This window comes from Pteropus alecto, unplaced genomic scaffold (assembly GCF_000325575.1).
Source record: "Pteropus alecto unplaced genomic scaffold, ASM32557v1 scaffold24, whole genome shotgun sequence".
Classification (NCBI taxonomy): domain Eukaryota; kingdom Metazoa; phylum Chordata; class Mammalia; order Chiroptera; family Pteropodidae; genus Pteropus; species Pteropus alecto.
In genome coordinates, this window is record NW_006439192.1 from 7,180,968 (window position 1) to 7,187,982 (window position 7,015).

General features: G+C 29.0%; 1 pseudogene; it reads right to left on the reverse strand.

The window, feature by feature from the left end:
- Nucleotides 1–3,442: 3,442 nt before the first annotated feature.
- LOC112483393 lies at nucleotides 3,443–3,561 on the reverse strand (annotated as a pseudogene).
- Between the last annotated feature and the right edge of the window lie 3,454 nt (nucleotides 3,562–7,015).

Consider the following 7,015-nt stretch of genomic DNA (forward strand, 5'->3'; position numbering starts at 1 on the left):
AAACAGAATTCTATAGTATATAACCTTTTGAGATTGGCATTTTTCACTCAGCATAATGCCCTGTATGGTCACATCATACATGTACATTTAGTTTTATGAGAAACAACCAAACCCTTTTCCAGAGTGGCTGTAACCTTTGTACATTCCTACCAGCAGTGTATGAAAGATTATTTTCTCCCTGCATCCTTGCCAGCATCTGATATTGCTAGTTTTTATTTTAACTGTTCTGATAGATAATTAATAATAGCTCATGGTGTTTTTAATTCTTGTCTTCTCTAATGGCTAATAATGTTTAACATCTTTTCATGTACTTATTTGCTATTTATATTTCCTCTTTGGTGAAATGGCTGAGTTTTTTTCCAATTGCTTAATTAGATTGTTCTGTTTGTTTTTGTGTTTTTTTTTTTTATTTTGAGACTTTGTAATATAGTCTAGATAAAAATTCTTTGTTAGATATATTTGCAAACATTTTCAGTCTATAACCTGACTGTTTATATTTGTTATGGGAATATTTATCAAGACTTTATTAAGTCATTAATTTTATATTCTACAATGTTGATACTGTGCTTTACTAATTTTAATTTGGGTTTTAATTATGATATTACATTGAATTCCTTACATTTTTTTTGCAAGGAATCCATTTCAATGTGTATTCTATTACTTTATTTTTTTAAATCCAAGTTTCCTTTGATTTTACTTAGGGTGCAAAATCAGTTTCATCATATTATCTCCTCATTTTAAAAACATATATTTAGTGAAATGTATGATCTCGTAACTTCCTGATTTTAATAAGATAATTGTGCCAAATAAATTATAATTTGTTTCAAATATTCTCTATAAACCATGCAGATTAACAAGGAAAGCAAGCACAATTACTTGCAGCACAAGAATGATACTGAAAATACTACCAATTTCAAATTCACAGGTCGGTTTGGAAATAAACACAGAGATGAGTAAATTTATCTCTGGAGCCCTTAGAAAAGTAGAGATTGCGTCAGTCTTAACTTAGGGAGAACACAGAAAGCATCATCTAAGTTGCAGCCCCAAAAGAAGAAGATATACCCTAGTAAGGAAATGATGAAAACAAGTGTTTCACTAGGTAGAGCGAAGCATTAGATTTAAGACTTTTAAAAAATGTTTTGGAAAATATGTAGAATGAGAAGTAACGGTTGAATAAACCACCCATTATATGAGAGAAGGAGGCATCTTAAAAGATGTAATACCCCTTGGAGTCTTGGTGGTAAAAGAAAAGAAGAACATAGCTTTAAAAAAAGGGTTGATTAAATCATGATATAACTTAATAATCAGAAGATCACAGTACTTTCTCCAAAAGTTCCCATTTATTAAAATAAGTGCATTTTACTGTACAGATTAAATAATGCACTCTTGAAGAAACCAAAATCTTCCTTCTCGGTGAGAAAATGCTGATGATGATAGTGATTAAAATAATGACAAGATAGCTATGAACATCTATACATGCTATTGCTCTACATACATTGTCATGAACAGAAAAAAATGGTACAGCATCCCTAGAAAGCTACTATAATAAAAGAGAAAATAATTATCAAAACATCCTAACAAAAAAGAACTGAAACATAACTCCAAAATATTAATTAAACATGCAAAAAAGATATGAAAGAACAACAGAAATCAGACATTTCAAAATAAACAGACACAAAAATGAAAAATAAGAGAAATTGAAAAAAGTAAAATAACTTCAAAGATAGAAATTAAATTGCAAGATATTTAAGATAGAAGAGACATCATTTCAAGTACAATAAAGAATGTGGAAGAGAGAAATAATTGAGACCAAGAATAAAATAAAGAAATGGGCAAAAGAAAAAAAATGAAGGTATAGAGCACAGGCAAAAGTGATATAACATATGTATAAAAGGAGCCACTGAAAAAATTTGGAATGGACTTAATTATATACACTCCAAGAAAATACATTTTAAGTAACAGAATGCCTGGTTTCACATACTAAAAATGTTAACTGAAAACCTGAGAGCAGTTAACTCTAAAACATGTCAAGTAAACTTATTTTACTTTAAAAAATAAGGAAAATATTCCCTAGGGAATTTAGAAAATATCAGTCACCTATAAATCAAAGAAAATTCTCTTTAAAATGAGAAATGAAAAAATACATTAGAGAGAAATGGAAAAGTAAAGTAAGTTTTTTGAGCCTACATAAGTAATACATAGGAGTGAAAGCTACCTATCTTTTAAGGTAAAAAACAAAATAGTAGAAGTATGAACAAGGAAAAGAAACCAAGAGCTTTTTATAAAGGTATTACTTTTATGATGTCTACTAAAACAAACAAACTATTAAGTATCCAATAAAGGAAAATAAAAATACTAAAGAATAAAAGCAGAATTGTAATATAATAAGAACGTTAAATATAGAAAAAATATGATAGATCTAAGATCAAACATATCAGTTTTAACAGTAAATATAAATAAGATTTAATAATTTATTAATGGAAAGACATTATAAGAACTATTCACAAAACTAAATCATATATAAAACAAAGTGATTCAGTAAGACTAAGAATAAAAGGTGAGCAAAATAGAACAGGCGAGTGCAAACATAAAAAGCAGATATGGCAATCTTTATAACTGGCAAAATAGAATTCAGTCCTAAAATCATGAAATTTAAAAAAAAGAAGGCTATTTTATGATGCTAAAGAATATCATTCACAATAACAGTATAACAGTTATGAGTACCTATGCAGAACATATCGAATCAAACACCTTTATAAAGCTTAAAATATAAAACATTTAAAGAGAAATTGACAAAATCACACTAATCATATGAAACTTTAATATATAAATCTTGATTTAAGGTGGTTTGAGTGGACAAAAAATAATACAGAGAACCTAGACAACAATAACAAAGATAAGCCTCAAGAATATATAGCAATTACTTCCTTCTTATAGTGGATTTATTTTCCTTTCAAGCAAAAGAAACATTGCCAAAAACTGACCATAAATTACATCACAGATAAAACTTCAGTCAGTTTCATAAAATGTAAATAACAAATAATATTTTTAATAAACAGAAATTATGCACTAATTAAAAAGACATTCCTCTTTGATATTATAATTCTCTTTCACATAACTCTTGGGTTTCAAGGGACTTATATGCCAAAATGTCAGAATTTCTTAAAAAATAATACTAATATTGATAATAGAAGTACTACATGTCAAAATTTGTGAGGTACAATTAAAGCAATGATAAGAGAATAATTCAAAATCATAAGTTTGTGTATTAGTAAAATTAAATAGTGGAAATAAGTGAGTATAATATTTGTCTTAACTAGAAAAAAATGACTATTGTATAAAGCAGAAAAAATTATGAGTAAGAAGAGAAATAAATATTAGAAAATAGAATAAGAAATGATGACGATTTTTTTTTCTTTTTTTTTTTCTTAATTATTATTTATGCCTACAGCACCTGATCTTCCTAGGTGGTCTCCCATCCAAGTACTAACCAGGCTTGAGCCTGCTTAGCTTCCAAGATCAGACAGGATTGGGCTTGTTCAGGGTAGCATGGCAGTAGATCATGGACCATGGGTCCACTGGGACATGAACTCAGGACCTTCTGCATGTAAAGCAGACATGCTAACTGCTACGTTATGGAACCACATTCAAGAAATGATGACAATTCTAAAACACTAGTTAACTTCGTTTTCTAAATGGAAAACAAGAACAATTATGCAAAATGGAAATGAAAGAGGAGATATATAAAAGTATCATAAGACACTATTGGCGTAACTCTATGCAAAGAAATTTGAAAACCTACAAAAAATGATTAGTTTTCCAGGGAAATATAATATACCAAACATCCTCAGTCTACCTAGAATGTTTAAAACAACCAAATGCCAGATGAAAACACAGAAAGTTTTCAAGGAGCCATTCATAAGAATAATAGGCCTTGATTCTTTCAGTAGAAAATTCTATCAGAGCTTCAGAGACCCTATTACTCTAATATTCTTAGACTATTCCAGAAAATTGGATGGAAAATATCTTCTTAAAAAAATACTTAATAAAAATTGCACCAAAAATCTCCTTATCAAATACACTTATGAATATGGGTAGAAATATCCTAAATAAAATATTATTGAATAGAATTCAGCAACATATTACAAAATAATACATCATGACCAAATGGGACTTATTTCACAAATGTAAGGGTGGTTCGATTTTAGGAAATTCACTAATAATCTACATTAATAAACATAAAAAGAATAAAGAAAACCTTTGATTGCCTGCATACATGCTGAAGAAGCCTTTAGCAAGAGTAGACATCTATTCTGATCCAAACAAAATTATTAAATAATCATTGATATTTACTTAAAATGATAAAACATGTACCTCATTCCAAAAGTCAGTGTCCTACTCAGTGAAGAAATACTAGAGGCCTGCTTGCTAAAATCAGGAATAAGAAAAGAGTGCTTCTATCTCTACTTGTTTTTAATGTTGCATTGAAAATATTAGACTTTGTAAGGAAGTAAGAAAACAATTACAGGCATTAAAATTGAAATGGAAAGTTTTTAAATATCTCACTGAAGGTGATATAATTTTATGTCTGAAAACCCCAGGAGATTTAATGCTAAAACCCCAGGAAGTTTAATGCAAATAGTAAGAAAATTTAGTCATGTAGAAGGACATAAAACTAATATATAAAAATCAATAATATTTGTATATACAGACACTAATAATTAAAAAATATAAAGAGGTGACTTCATTTACAATTGCAAAGAAAGATGAAATAGTTAGAAATAAACCTAATAAGAAATGTACAAAACTTGCATGTGGAGAACTTTAAGAAACTCTTGAAAAGTCACACAAACACCTTTGAGCAAATTGAAAGACATTTTTGGGATAAGAAAACTCAACATCATAAAAATGTCAATTTTCCCAAAGTTAACAAATAAATTTGTCACAAACTCAGTAAAAATATCCACAAGTACTTTTTAATCTGAAGCTAGCAATCTGATTCTAAAATTTATATGAAAAAAATAGATAAGCAATAATGGTTAGGAAAATACTGTAGAAGAAAAGGTAACAAAGGAGATATGGCTGTAGCAAATATAAAATATACTGAATCACACTTTACTATACTATACTATACTATACTATACTATACTATACTATACTATACTATACTATACTATACTATACTTAAAACCAAGTGATATTAGCATATGAATAAACAGACAAATGCAGTAAAATAAAAAATCCAGAGTAGATTGTAGTACAAAGAAAGATTTAGCATCATTTCAAACAACTGAGGAAAATATGGAATTTTTAATAAATGAAATATGCATAATTAGATAGCCATTTGGAAAAAGATCACTTGCAACCACACATCAGACTTCCTTTTTCTAGGGCACATAGGTTTCTCAGTTTTGGAAGAGGTGTGGGAGCAATGTTGCTGACCAGGGTTCATATTTCCTTTACCTGTGCTCTGAAATAGATGCCAGTTTTTGTGCATTTTCTGGATTGGCGAATGTTCTCGTTGGCTTAATTTCCAGGTTTCAGGAAATAGAGAGAATAGAAAATAAACTAAACTACTCTTAGGAAACAGACTGATCTAATTGTGGAGTAGTCTAAAAGTAATCTTATGCCAAATGTCAATGTCATAGAACAAAGAAGGGCAATTGTTCTAAATTAAAGAAAAAAGAGGACTAAAACCTAATGCATTATGTTAACCATGATTAGATCTTTATGTAAATATAAAAAACCTAAAAAATTTGGGGAATCATTTCAAATTTCTTAGATGAAATAATGGTGTTGTGGTTACATAGGAAAATGTCTTATTTCTTAGGAGATGATTACGGACATGATGTCTAAAATATACTTTCAAGTGATTTAGTTACATGTATAAACAAATATGACAAAATTTCAATGATTATTAAACAATAATTGTACGATTCTGTCAGCCTTTCTAAATGTTTAAAAATTTTTATAATAAAATATTAGGAGAAATGTGACCCTCCTTAAATTATTTAATGATGTCTATTATCTTTTAGTTGCATAGTCTTTATATGGCCCTTTGTTTTGTTTGTTTGTTGTTTTTCTATTTTTGCCATATTTACATCTTTTTGAGATGAAAAAAGACATATCTCTCAAGGCCTGGAATTGGCTCACAAACAATAAGATTTCATTTTCCTCGGTTACCTTCATAGTGTACAAGGTTATTATTAGATTACCCTCATAATTTAAATTATAGCCATTGGATGGACCATGGAGGGCATTGTGCTGAGTGGAGTAAGTCAGGAAGAGAAAGACAAATGTCATATGTGAAATCTAGAGGACAAGATAAACAAATAAACAACAAAAATAAGCTCATAGATACAGAGAGCATTTTGATAGTTGTCAAATTGGGGAGTGGGGGGATTGGTGAAGCAGGGAAGGCATTAAGAAGTACAAATTGGTAGTCACAAAATAGTCATGGGAATGTAGAGTATAGCATGGGGAATAATTATGTATGGTAGCATTGTAATAACTATGTATGGTATCAGATAGATATTAGATTTATCTGGACGATCACTTCATCCAGATAAATTACGTAAACTGTCTAATCACTGTGTTGTACACCTGAAATTAATATAATATTGTATGTCAAAAATAATTGAAAAAAATTAAATATACAAATTAAAAATAATTATAGAGCTAGCTGGGATAAAATAATCATTTCAAAAGTCCAGTTGTACAAAGGGAATGAGAGTAATGAAAGATATTTGAAAATTCAATTCCGTGCCTTTTTTTTTTTTTTCTTCTTCCTTGATTGATTCTGTTTCTCTAACTTTTAGTATTGAGTATTTTTACTTGCTAGATGTTAACAGTATTTTCTTACAGGGGAATTATGCTTTTTTTTTTTTTTTATCTTTCTACTATTTCCTTCTGTATAGAAGAAGCTCCTATAATACTTCTTGAGTGAGTTTGGAAAGAGAATGTGGGCACATGCAATTCATCTTCTTTCTCTACCTTTTTCTTGCAAGTGACATGC